General features: G+C 34.7%; 1 long non-coding RNA gene across 1 annotated transcript; it reads left to right on the top strand.

The window, feature by feature from the left end:
• The first annotated feature begins 242 nt into the window (after positions 1 to 242).
• On the top strand, positions 243 to 1,154 carry LOC127968750 (uncharacterized). The gene is made up of 2 exons (XR_008156113.1): positions 243 to 525; positions 634 to 1,154. It is a non-coding gene; the product is annotated as an uncharacterized LOC127968750 (long non-coding RNA).
• Positions 1,155 to 14,804: the final 13,650 nt, after the last annotated feature.

Here is a 14,804-nt window from a genome sequence, read left to right as displayed (position 1 = left end):
GAGAGAGAGAGCGAGAGAGAGTGTGTGTGTGTGTGTGTGTGTGTGTGTGTGTGTGTGTGAGAGAGCGAGTCTGTGTGTGTGTGTGATCGTGGGAGAGAGAGAGAGAGAGAGAGTGTGTGTGTGTGTGTGTGTGTGTGTGTGGTGAGTGTGTGTGTTTGAGAGAGAGAGAGTCTGTGTGTATGTGTGGGAGAGAGAGAGAGAGAGAGAGAGAGAGAATGTGTGTGTGTGTGTGTGTGTGATCGTGTGTGTGTGTTCATGAAAGAGAGAGAGTGTGTGCGTGTACCCGTGTGTGTCTGTGTGTGTTTGTGTGTGAGTGTGTGATCGTGGTGTTTCTTTTTTAAATTAAGAAGATTGTGCTGAAATGTGTCTTTGCCCGTGTTATAAATCATGTTATTGTTTGACTTCTCAGGATTTTGTGAAGAACATTACTGGTAGTTCTGAGCATTTCTGGATTGGTTTGACTGATATTGAGGAGGAGGACAGATGGAAATGGGTTGATGGCAGCAACATCAACATCACCTCTGGGTGAGAAATCACTAAACTGAACTGATTATTATCTAATAAATGATTGTCTCAGTCAGTATCATATCACACAGAAAGCAGCTCTGATCTAACTCTGATCTGTTGATGCAGGTCCTGGGCGTCTGGAGAACCAAACAACAGTGAGGGAAAAAAGTAGTGTTAAATGGATCTGTGAGAAGAGTATTCTTAAATGATACATTATAATAAAAATGTACATGTACATCATGAACGTATAAATGTCAGTAATTTTACCTGTTTTTTTTTTTTATGGCACATTAATTAGGTTATTCTGTAAAAACAAATAAAAAATAAATAGAAAAAAAACATTGTAATATTAAAATTTTCATATAAAACATTTTAAAATCATTTTATTTTGAATTTTTTAGATCTGAACTAAAATCTGAATGTGAAAAACAACAGTGATGTTTCTACAGACTGAAATAAAATCAGTAATACACTGATATAATAGAAATATTCATAAAAACAGCATTGATCCAATATTCTTAACCAAAATGATCATGATTTTAGGAGTATTACTCAGTACATCAGTAAAGTTTGATTTGAAATGTGACTCTTGCAGCTTTTTTGTAATTACAGTATGACAATAAACATGATTTACTTGTTTTCAAAAACTGGTTTATTTCCTGAACCACGTGAAGATGAATATAAATGGAAAATCACATAAACAGCTTCTAATGTTTGACTGAGAATATGAACAATAGTCTGACTGTAGAAATCAGGATATGATCTAACAAGTACATCTTCTTTATAAACACTTTCTAGCATCAGTATGATCGGTACATCACCAAATATAAGTCATTATCACTATATGAAACAATTACATGTTATTTATTTATAACATCTTTATGACTGTTTGTTTTATGCTAGTGAACGCAGAAATTGCTTACACAGCGAGGCCCAGATTTTACCCCAAAATGACTGACAGTTCCTTTAGAGTCCAGACTTATTAAAGTGAGTGAATAATGGACTGAAGGAAGAGCATCAGATGCAGTCGCTGCTAAAAACTGTTCATCCGTCTGAACTTCTGATGAAACGACCTGAAGCTCATCAAACATCGAAGGGTTTCAACACCAGATGAACAAGCCCCTGACGTCTTTACACACAAACAGACAAACTGTGCTAATGATTGTGTTTTCACATGTTTATTAAGGGTCGTTGATTTATTCACCAAATTTGGTATGCCTAATCTAATGGCCTTTGTGATGTTAAATTGCGAAGATCTTGAGGTTTCGTTAATGGGCGTGTCCGTGGCGGCCTGACAAATTTCGATGTTTCGCCATGAAAAATGAAGTTGCTATAACTCACACATACAATGTCCAATCTGCCCCAAACTTCACATGTTTGATAAGACTTCTGCCCTTAACAGATCTACATGCCCATATTCAGTTATAGTCATAGCGCCACCTGCTGGAAACAGGAAGTGACATATTTTACGCTGCGACAAACTTCTCCTAGAAATCTTTTGACATTATTTTTTTTTTAACTATTTATTTAATTTCGGTCCTCACAGACAATGTATTTTTTTGTGGTCAATATAATCTAAAGGCCTGTGCAATGGTAAATTGTGAAGATCTTCCCCAAACTTCACGTTTGATAAGAGTCCTGCCCTGAACACATCTGAAGGCCAATATTCCATTATAATGATAGCGCCCATGCGCGTAATTTGCAGGGGGGTTATGGGGGTCATGACCCCCCCCCCAAAATCAGATCAAACTAATATAACCCCCTCAATATCATCAAACCATTCAGATTAAAATAATATGAAATATTCAGAATAAATACTTTTGTTCGTTTTCTTTATTAATTTCATTTGCCAGCAAGAAAGATAGTATCATATTTTAAATAATCTGTAACGTACCCCCCGCCCCGACTACTTGGTATTACCCAACCTGCTTTCTCTACCAAGTTTGTTCACTATTTTGCGCAGTCCCTGGGATGAATGGGTGGAAAAAGCTGACGGAAAGATGAAAAGGACACTGAAAGGCAGCCAGACAACAATTTTTCATTGTTTGTCGACACCAGCCAAAAAAAAAAAAAAAGAAAAGAAAATCCTGACCAAACAGAGGTACCCCGCTAAATTGGCTGTTAAGTTAGCTGAGCGTTTCTCAAAGTGTGGGGAGTAGATACATGACAAACATGTTTTGTGCCCATCTTTTTCATTCCTTTATTCAAGGAATAATAATTTAATTCCACTCAAAACAAAACAAAGACACATTTAAATGTAAGCCTTATTTAACCTTTTCACACGTAAGTTTAAAAGTTTTTCAAGGCGACCGTTATTGATCATAGTATCGCTTACGAGGCTGACTCCAGCTCCTTATTCGCCAGCTCCTTATTCGCCGAACTATCCGTTCCACCTTAAAAATGTCAAGTGGTTGTTAATCCTCCCCCCTCAGTGCTATTGGTTGTATTTTTTAAAGGAACAGTTGCACAAAAGTGGCACGCTTCAGACAGCAGTTAACAATGAACGGAAAAAATATATAGTTTTGTAAAAATGTATTGTATGTATCAATAAATGATGCACGTGACTGATTCAGGCAGAGTTTTTTTTATTTTATTTAAACGCCATGCCTTACTCAATGTCTTTTTCAACATACCCTGTATGAATGGAACAATATAATTTATTTTAAATTGTTTAATTGTTTGCAGCTCTTATGTAATCTTTATTAAAATGTATCCATTACTGTAAAAGATTAAATAAACATATACATTATTTAACTGTCACACAAAATCTTGTATTACTGCAATTTCTGATGTGCTGTTGAAGAAACGTGCCCTACTCAACTGTATTCTGACAAAGCATATTGGGCATGTCTTCATTTTGTTATTTCAAAGGTTCTCAAAAAAGGAGCACCTACAGGGCAAGAGTAATTCACTCTCTAACGAAATCCTGCATTAGACCATCTTCTGATGTTTTATTATGGAAATATGACCCAGAGAATATGCCCTCCAAAGCATCTGTATTTGACAAAAAAGCATATTGGGTATGACAACATTTTCTTGTTTCAAAGGTTCTCAAAAAAAGGAGCATGTAGAGGGCAAGAGTAATTCACTCTCTAACGAGATCCTGCATTAGAAAATTTTCTGATGTTTTATTATGGAAATATGACCCAGAGAAAATGCCCCCAATAGCAACTTTATGGGCCGAAAAGCATATTTGGCATGTCATAATTTTTTTGATTCAAAGGTTTTCAAAAAAAGGAGAATGTAGAGGGCAAGAGTAATTCACTCTCTAACGAGATCCTGCATTAGAACATTTTCTGATTATTTTTTATGGAAATATAACCCAGAGAATTGCCCTCGAAAGCAACTGTATATGCGAAAAAGCATATTGGGCATGTCATCATTTTCTTATTTTTAAAGGTTCTCAAAAAAAGGAGCACGTAGAGGGCAAGAGTAATTAATTCCCTAACAAAATCCTTCCTTAGAACATTTTCTGATGTTTTATTATGGAAAAATGACAGAGAAAATTCTCTCAAAAGCAACTTTATGGCCGAAAAAGCAAATTGGTCATGTCATAATTTTCTTGCTTCAAAGGTTCTCAAAAAAAGGAGCACGTAGAGGGCAAGAGTAATTCACTCTCTAATGAAATCCTGCATTAGACCATCTTCTGATGTTTTATTATGGAAATATAACCCAGAGAAAATGGCATCAAAGGCATCTGTATGCCGAAAAAGCATATTGGGCATGACAACATTTTCTTGTTTCAAAGGTTCTCAAAAAAGGAGCATGTAGAGGGCAAGAGTAATTCACTCTCTAACGAGATCGTGCATTAGAACATTTTCTGATGTTTTATTATGGAAATATGACCCAGAGAAAATGTCCTCCAAAGCAACTTTATGGAGCGAAAAAGCATATTGGGCATGTCATCATTTTCTTGTTTCAAAGGTTCTCAAAAAAAGGAGCACGTAGAGAGCAACAGTAATACACTCTCTAACGAGATCCTGCATTAGAACATTTTCTGATGTTTTATTATGGAAATATAACCCAGAGAAAATGACCTCCAAGGCATCTATATATGCCGAAAAAGCATATTTGGCATGACATAATTTTTGTGTTTCAAATGTTCTCAAAAAAAGGAGCATGTAGAGGGCAAGAGTAATTCACTCTCTGACGAGATCCTGCATTAGAACATTTTCTGGAAAAATGGAAATATGACCCAGAGAAAATGCCCTCCAAAGCAATTGTATATGCGACAAAGCATATTTGGCATGTGATAATTTTCTTTTTTCAAAGGTTCTCAAAAAACGGAGCATGTAGAGAGCAAGAGTAATTCACTCTCTAACAAAATCCTGCATTAGAACATTTTCTGATGTTTTATTATGGAAATATAACCCAGAGAAAATGCCCTCCAAAGCAACTGTATATGCGAAAAAGCATATTGGGCGTGTCCTCATTTTCATGTTTCAAAAGTTCTCAAAAAAGGAGCACGTATAGGGTAAAAGTAATTCACTCTCTAAAAAAATCCTGCCTTAGAACATTTTCTGATGTTTTATTAAGGAAATATGAACCAGAGAATATGCTCTCAATAGCAAATTTATGGGCCGAAAAAGCATATTTGGCATTTTTTGTTTCAAAGGTTCTCAGAAAAAGGAGCACGTAGAGGGCAAGACTAATTCACTCTCTAACAAAATCCTGCCTTAGAATATTTTCTGATGTTATATTACGGAAATATGACCCAGAGAAAATGCTCTCAATAGTGAATTTATGGGCCGAAAAAGCATATTTGGCATGTCATCATTTTCTTGTTTCAAAAGTTCTCAAAAAAGGAGCACGTAGAGAGCAAGAGAAATTCACTCTCTAACAAAATCCTGCATTAGAACATTTCCTGATGTTTTATTATGGAAATATAACCCAGAGAAAATGCCCTCCAAAGCAACTGTATTTGCGAAAAAGCATATTGGGTATGTCATAATTTTCTTGTTTCAAAGGTTCTCAAAAAAAGGAGCACGTAGAGGGCAAGAGTAATTCACTCTCTAATGTAATCCTGCATTAGAACATTTTCTGATGTTTTATTATGGAAATATATAAAAGCATATTTGGCATGTCATAAATATCTTGTTTCAAAGGTTCTCAAAAAAAGGAGCACGTAGAGAGCAACAGTAATTCACTCTCTAACAAAATCCTGCATTAGAACATTTTCTGATGTTTTATTATGGAAATATGACCCAGAGAAAATGCCCTCCAAAGCATCTGTATGTGCTGACAAAGCATATTGGGCATGTCATAATTTTGTTATTTCAAAGGTTCTCAAGAAAAGGAGCACGTAGAGGGCAACAGTAATTCATGAATTCTCTAACGCAGTCCTACATTAGAACAATTTCTAATGGTTTGTTATGAAAATATGAAGCTCAGAACCTTGCCCATGTACTGTAGGTAACTTTATATACCAAAACCAGTAAAAAGTTAATATTTGGTGGTAATATTATGGAAATATGAGCTGCAGATGACCGCCACCTACAGGCAGGCTTTATGTTTGTTCAGATGGTGCAAAATAAGCACAGCCTGTAGAGGTCGCCAAAGGGTTTCCTATATTAGCAGTAACATTTTCTTAAATTGCACATATCTGAGTTAATTACACATGTGCATTTCCGGCAAATTCTTAGCAACAATATTAACATTCTTTAAAGAATGGCAGTAGAAGAAGATGGGATCATTGCTGCCTAACTATTTATAGTCTCACCGTGACTTTATTTTACCTGATGATTTCCTTTAATAACCTTACATTCAAATGTAATCCGTAACCATAGTCCATAATCACAGAGGATACATTCTTGCTATTTTCCTGTTCAAGATGACAGAACCACGTTACAGGTCAGTGAACTTTAATTCAGTTTGATACAATTGACCCATTTGGCTGATCACAGTTATCTTCATTGTTTTATTCTAAATTGTAAACTGTATTCTACATACAGCAATATATATATGTGTGTGTGTGTGTGTGTGTGTGTGTGTGTACTATCTTCTAATATAGCTTTTATTGTTACAGGTTCAAAGTCTTTGGGAATGTAAGTAATTCTTAATAGCCTCACACACACACACACACATGTGTGTGTATTCAGATATATGTTCTCTGAACATTAATGTTATATATATTTTGTATTTTTTTACAGGCAGTTCGATGTATACATTTACCTACTATAACTAGGCAAATTTTAAATTTACAGTCTAAAGGAAAATGTATAAAGGAGTCTTATTACAGGCATGAGTCATTCTGGGGGCTGTTGTGTGCATCTCTTTCTGTGCCAAACACTAAAAATAACAGAAGAAAACTTCACCTAATAAATGCAAAACGTATTCAGGTAAACACAATAAAACACATAAACACCATCTCCCTTTTTAATAACTCTGAATTATGAATGCAATTAAAACTACGTTTAAAAAAAGTTTATAAATACATTTCATCAAAGGGTGATTAAAAATATGATTTAAAATTTTACATTTTGTCTTTATTTTACAGGGGGGAAAAATTCCTGTAGGAAGCACCACTGAAAATGAGGTTTATTTTTATTATTATTCATTCATTTATTCATTCATTCATTACAAAGAAATTATAGACAATTTTCAGGATAAAATATTCATGGCAAATTTCATGTTCTGTGTGTCCTTTGTTGGTTATTTAAGTTCAATAAATTGCTTAGCAAAACAAAGGTATATGCTACTACTTAAACATAAACTTCTCGTCTTTTTATTGACATGTATTTAAGAATTTAGTCAAGTTTTATCCAGTTTAAATTATTATTTTTCAAGGATAAGTCTAGTGAAGTACGAGATGAATTTGAAGATAACACAAAACAAGCAAAGGTAAGTGAACATTGAAAATACAAGTACATTTAATTAAATATCAAATCAAATCCTTCATGATTACATTTGAAAATGATTTTGGATATGGCATGCTATGTTTACATTACAATAAAGGTTCCACCATCCACTGGCTCCAGTGATGACAATGATGAGCAGCTTTATTGTGTCTGCAGACGGCCTAATAGCCCAGAAAAGCCCATGGCACAGTGCAGTCAATGCAAAGACTGGTTTCACCCAACATGTGTTGGATGTAAGGACATTGAGGATATTGCTGTTATTTCACCCTGGCTCTGTCCAAACTGTGCAACACGAAAGACAGAAAAAACAAAACTGAAAAATACTAAGCTGTCATTTATACAAAAGGACAATGATTGCGAACAAACAGGAAGAGATAATGTTGACATAACAAAACAAAAAAATGACAATGAAGACACTCACCAAACAAAACAATGTGATGAGCCTGAACACAATCCCTCCCAATCTCAGTTTACAATAACACTAACAAGAGAGGAGTGGGAAATGATAAAGCCTAATGTAAGACAAGGGTTTAGGCATCTTAGTCAAGGAAGGACAGACATCATTTCTGAAAAAGTAGGTGAAAAAATGCACTGTGTTTTGTCATTTAAATACAACAGGGTAAGGCCAGAAACATCTAGAAAGCAGATGTCACCATTCTGGCACGGAAAGGCGCATTGCAAGTTCCATGGTTGTGCATCCTTCCAATTTTACATATATAAGAAACCAACAACAGATGAATCCACAGTATCAGTTTCTGTCAGTGTGTCTGGAACAATTGATCATTCGGGAACAGCATTTTTAAGGAGGCGCACAAGTAACTTGGAGAGGGAAACCCTCAAACAGATGCTTGGTGAGCACACACCTATGCATTTACACACTAAAAAACTGGCAGCTGCAGATGAGGAAAAGCTGCTAATGGGCAATTCAAATCAGCCCCCCCCCCCCCTTTCAGTTCTACAGAAATTATCAAGCAAAAAAAACTTGGAAAATAGAATGGATATCAATCCATTCCTGGATTGTCTAAAAATTCAAGAATCGCAGGACTTAGACCAAAAGTTTGAACCTCTGAAACACCAATACCTGCAGTACATAGCAATTTCTCCCTTTACATTACATATGTATACCATTGAACAGCTCCAACTCATAAGAAATTTACAAAAGGACACAAACCTTTTTTTGTACCTAGACGCCACTGGAAGCGTTGTTACAAAACCTGCAAGTTGTAAAAATATTTTATATTATGCACTTTGCTGCCCAGTTCTGTCAACTTCTGCAACAACTATTCCTGTAGCAGAGATGATGTCATCCGATCAGAGCACCGCAACAATTCAGAACTGGTTAACCTGCCTTTCCCGGGATTTCATGTACATGTACAAACATAACCTCCAACCCCAGAAAGTAGAAACTGATTTCAGCTGGGCAATCATCCATGCAACCTTGCATACGTTCTGTCAGTGTAACATACACACGTACCTGCAGAAATGTCTTGAGGTTTGTCTGGAAGCAAAACCTTGTACATTTACTGTGGTGCATGTATGTGCTGCCCACATGATGAAGTTGTTGAGCAACAAAATTGCAAAGGCTAAGTGCACCAAAGAAACAAAAGCCTTTTTTCTGCATGTGTTTGCACTAGTGCAAAATGCCACCACACTGGCTGAAATCCAATCTTTGTTGAAAGACATGTGCACAGTATTTACTCAAAGAGATGCTTTGTCCATACTTGATGGTCTGAAGGCACTGCAGACAAAAATACAAAACCAGACTGTCTTTGCTGATGTTGATGCTGATTGGAGTGAAACCCCTCTGAAAGACCTAATTCCAGAAACAACTCCAAAGACAATCATTCATGACTCCCCGTTTGCTAAATTATTTGAGAAAACATTACTGGAGGCACAGAATGGACAAGACACTGAGGCAGCTCAAGTGAATCACTATTACTGTCCAACCTTGATTGACATTTTGAAGCCATACTTGGCAACATTGCCATTATGGACTGGCATTATGTTAAAACATCTAGGGAAAACAAGAGATACAAATTCTCAGGTTGAAAATTGGTTCCGGACAACAAAGAGAATTATTCTCAGAAACAAACTCCACAGAAGACCTGGCGATTTTGTACAAATTATGTATAAATTCATATATGGTAGAATGCGTGGTGTGAGTGTTTCTGCAGCTCGCCAAAAGAGAGTCATTGAAAATGAAACTGAGACCAGCAATTCTGAACTACCCCTGAGCCAGGAGGAGAAATGGAAGAAAGGCAGACAGAAAAAAAAAGCAAAATACTACAACCCACCATCATACATGTCTGGCCTAGAAAGCATTTACATTGCCCCTCCATGGTCTGGGAAGGGACAGATAGCGAGAAGAACCATAGCACTATCAAACACGTGCACAATTGACAACCTGCTATATTTCATTTTTCTAGCTATGAAGAACAGACCTTCACTTTTGAGTGAAATTGAGAACAAGCAGGCCCTTGATATATGCTTCAAGGCATTACTGAAGGTGCATCAGCATTTCCTGCTACGACAGTGGTCCCAGGGAAAAATTTCCTGGCTGTGGGAAACATCTAAATGTTTCCGTGAAAAACAGCAGCAGTGGGATCTATATGGAACCGAAGCCGAGTTCATGACATCCCATCTGCAGTACTTGCACAGTACCACAAGACAGTTTATATGTGATGACCATGACTGTCCCAACCCAGTTAAGGAGTACCCAGATGACACCATTGCTGTCCTGTAAAGTGTCTACTTAAAATGAATTGCAAATGTACTGTCTACATCACTGTATCAGCATTTCTCATTTAATCATTTAATTTATTATTACAGATGCAGTGACTTCTCAAAATTCCAAGAGTCAATCGAAAAGTGGTGTTGGAGAAGTCACAGATTTCCATGCGCAGAATTGAGGTAATACAAACAGAAATTTAGCTCTACAATTTGAAAGAAAATATAATTTATTTATTGTTTAAGAAACTTTAAATAATTGCTTTCAACATAAATGTGGTGAAATTAATATCTGAAACAAAACTGTTTAAAAAAACAACAACAACAAAAAAATTGTTTTCACAGGCAAGACTCATTATGTCCAGGTAAAAGGACATACACTCAGCGCAAATTTACAAATGGAAGTCCTCCTTTTATGATTGTGGCAATAGATTGTACCGTGTTCTGTCATGATCATACCGAAATGCAGCCAACAGCGATACCATCAACCGTGGTCATCGATGACAAAAGGTAAGACTTAGTCTTTGTGTACCTTGATTTACAATTACTTCTAATTGGTAGTAACATTTTCACTAAGCATTTCTAGAAATCTTCATAGTTTTTAAAGTTGCTGACCAAGGTTCTGAAACACAACTGAGCCTACCAAGATTGGCTCAAAAGGTTTATTATTGTACCTTACATTTATTTAATTCCAAATCAAAAATGGTTCTGATCACACAGACAGACTGATAGATAGATAGATAGATAGATAGATAGATAGATAGATAGATAGATAGATAGGCATGCGCAGTAAAGAAACAAATGCCAACAAGTATGTATATTTTTTATACAGGTACAATCCAGTAGCTGTCACATATCATCAGGCTCAAAAAAAACATTTTGTTGGATTCCATCGACTCACTGGTGATCAGTGGAGGTTCTATGATGGAATAAATGAAAAAATGCAACCAGGCTCTGGTGATCAGATTGCAACAGTGCAAGTTATGAGTGCTGTGTTCTCAACAGAATGTAGTGTGGGTCATGTTCTTCTATTAAGGGTAAGCCACACACTTAATTTAAACAAATTACAGAAATGGCTACACATTTGTACTGCCAATGTTCTACAGTTCTGATAATCATTGTAATCATAAGGGTCAGTCATCTGTTATGCAAATGTATAATGTTGTGAGATAATGAATGAAGTGTAAATTTCAGGCGGAAAAGGAACAAAATGAAGCTGACAAAAAGGTAAAAGAAATGTTAATAAGCCGATCAAAAAAATCAACAGTTGAGTTCCCTAATTAAATCTACAACTTAATATTTTGCTATCTTGTTTAATATTTCAATACAATATAATAATTATTCTTTTCAAAGACAACTCGGAAAAGGAAAATGCTGACACCATTATAACGTAGTTAAAAAATCACATGTAAACTGTATGATGATGCATAATTACAATGATTTGTTTCATTTAAAGGCGAGATCTGATTGTGATGGTGATGCAGGCAAAAAGGTAATGTAAACTTTTAAAAACGCTTTTAACTTTGGAAACTGGAGGGTATTTTTCATTAAGTGGCAGGAGTGAAATAGAGATGGACCCTAAAACGGGATTAAACTTGGTTAAATAATTATGATTATATTGGTTAAAATTAGGACTTTGAAGACAACGAAAATACAGCATGAAAACACTGTCATGTTGTATTTAAAATGTATAAACGTTATTGTGTTTATTGTATTTTTAAGAGTTTAACTATCAGTAACTTTTGTCATTAAATTTTTTAAGACTTCTCCTGATGAAGAACCATGTGACACAGCCATAATGGTAAATTTTTCAAGTCAAGCATTAACTTAAAAACCATGATTCAATAATTAAAGAACATAATTCAGTTCACGAACACATTTGACTTTGTAGCGTGACGACCAAAACAATGTTTAAGTCTGTTTGTCAACCCCTTTTTCAGATTAGTTCAGATGAGGAACATGGACACACAGCCCTACAGGTAATTAATAAAAATGCATGCAATGTTATATTTATTTCATTTATAAAACAATTAAACTACAGTGAGTACACATTCAACTTTACCAACTGGCTAACACGGTAAAAAAAGACTTTTGAATTTGTTTACTTTATGTAAATATTGTCTCCAAAGGCATTAAAATGTTCAATTTCTTCCCCTAGACTACTTCGGAAATAGAAAATGAAAGTGGCATGAGGGTATTTAATCAGAAAGAAATAATTAAGTGTATTTCATTGAGAAATTAAGTTTAAATAATTGTGTTTTATAAAAAAAAAATAATACTTAAATTAATTAAGAAACTTTGTTTTGAAGAGAACCTCTGAAGAAGAAATTGAGGACATGACCACAAAGGTAAGTGTATTCTGCAGCTAGTTTTATAGCCACTGTTTCTGGCTGCTGCCACGGACTTGATATTGTATTATACATATATATTTAAACTCCCACTTGATAATTACCGGACTTTCTATCACCTGCGGCTGACTAGTCACACAATTTGTGGTAATTCTTGTACCCTTCTTTAAAACTACATTAAAGAAAATTTTCATAAACAGGTACCAGCCGTCGCTGGATTTTCCACGCAGTTTGTATCAGCTGGATGCTGACCAGTTACATAATAATGTTTTTACAGTAAAAACTACATAGAAAAAAATTTAAAGCCTATTTATTACATTTCATTTATTTATTTTTTCTTATAATTAATTAACAAAGTTGCTACTGTTACATGCTCGATTGACATCTTCAAGGACCGTTTTTTAACAAAAAAAAATACAAATTGACAAATAACTGTGGGATCCCTGAGAAATTATACATAAGGCAAGATCAATAAACAAACAATCATATAAAAGTTTTGTAGCCTTTCTCATAAAATATCATAAAGTATTGTCTGCTGCTTGATCAATGCAGCATCACCACAACATAAAGCAGCTTATGTGCAGTCACATGACATTTAATAACATGCATATTGATCAAAATCTGCCAAGAGATTTGTTTCATTTTTGTGAAATGTTATATGTTTAAACATATCTATGTATGAATATTAAGAATTCATTTGCAAAAACAGATAACTCTGTTTTTAACAATTTTCAAAACCATGTTTTTTTTATTGTGCATTCCAATAAATCTCAATTAAACTGCAATTGGGTTATTCTGATTAGGTTAAAAAATAACTAAAAAATACAGCTAACTAATACAATTAAACACAAATCATGATAACATAATAAAAAAAACATGATTTTTGAAAAGTTAAAAAACATTTTCTGTTTTTGCAAATAAACTGTTCATATATAAATATAATTTAGGCTTTCTTCGGAAGGCCCTTAGTGTTACCATACATTCAATTTTATACCCATTGCTCATTTGACTTTAGGTTACTGAAAGACACAACTATTGAAAGCATTCATTGTTCCAAAAGATTGTTTATTTAAATTTACTGTAAATGATCTATAAGCTAGAGGAATTATTTGGTAACATCATATGCATTCAGTGTACTTTACAATATTTTCATCTTTACTGCAGGAAAACTTTTTGCTGCACATCAGGGCTGCAGCTGACTGGTGCCGCAACAGAAACTGGAATGGAAAAGTAAAGCTTCCCATTGTTCTTTCAATGGAGAAGGAGAAACAAATTACAGCCCTACACAAAATGTGCAGCTGGGTGGGTGAATTTGATGAAAGTTCTCCAGCCGAACTGTTCACTTTTGTGTTTCAGAAGAGAACAGACAATGAGATTTTTTGCACAGAAATTGTGGATAAAAAGAAGTACAAAAGTTTTGCAAGATTTGAAGAACAATGATTCATCCTTGAAGTTCAGACTGTTGCATATAGTTCCCTGAAAAGGATAAATAAAAGTGAAAAACAGCTGTTGCTCTCATTATTTAATTAACTGAATAACAGCTCTTTTAAACAATTACACTGATATATATATATATATATATATATATATATATATATATATATACACATATATATACACACACACATATTTATGTTTGCATGTGTGTTTTAGTGTGTATGACTGTTTTACTGTAAAGACAGCAGACTCCATATGTCCAGATCAGCTGTGGCTGGTAACTAAATTACTATTATTTTACCTACGTGGGCAGGGTTCTGAACATCATATTTTCATAACAACACATACAAAAATGTTGTAATTAGAGATTTCCTTTGAAAATAATTTCATGTAATACTCTACATTGACTTTTTTTTTTTTTTTTTTTTTTTACTTTCAAATAATGTAAGTTAGCACTCCATTAATAAAATGTCAACATATACACTTACCTAGGTGGGCCGGGTCCTGAGCTTCATATTTTTATAACAAAACATTATAAAATGTTTTTATGCAGTATCTCATTAGATAATGAATTGTGAATTATTATTATTATTATTATTATTTTTTGAGAACTTGTAAAATATTTAAGTTGTGATGCCCACTACGCTGTCGGCACATACAGATGCTTTGGAGGGCATTCTCTCTGGGTCATATTTCCATAATAAAACATCAGAAAATGTTCTAATGCAGGATTTCGTTAGAGAGTGAATTATTCTTACCCTATACGTGCTCTTTTCTTTGAGAACCTTTGAAATAACAAAAGTATGACATGCCCAATATGCTTTGTATGCACATAAAGTTGCTTTGGAGGGCATTTTCTCTGGGTCATATTTCCATAATAAAATATCAGAAAATGTTCTAATGCAGGATTTCGTTAGAGAGTGAATTA

The sequence above is a fragment of the Carassius gibelio genome, chromosome A4 (assembly GCF_023724105.1).
Source record: "Carassius gibelio isolate Cgi1373 ecotype wild population from Czech Republic chromosome A4, carGib1.2-hapl.c, whole genome shotgun sequence".
NCBI lineage: Eukaryota > Metazoa > Chordata > Actinopteri > Cypriniformes > Cyprinidae > Carassius > Carassius gibelio.
Note: the sequence above shows the minus strand (reverse complement) of the source record. Positions and strands in the feature narration are given on the sequence as shown.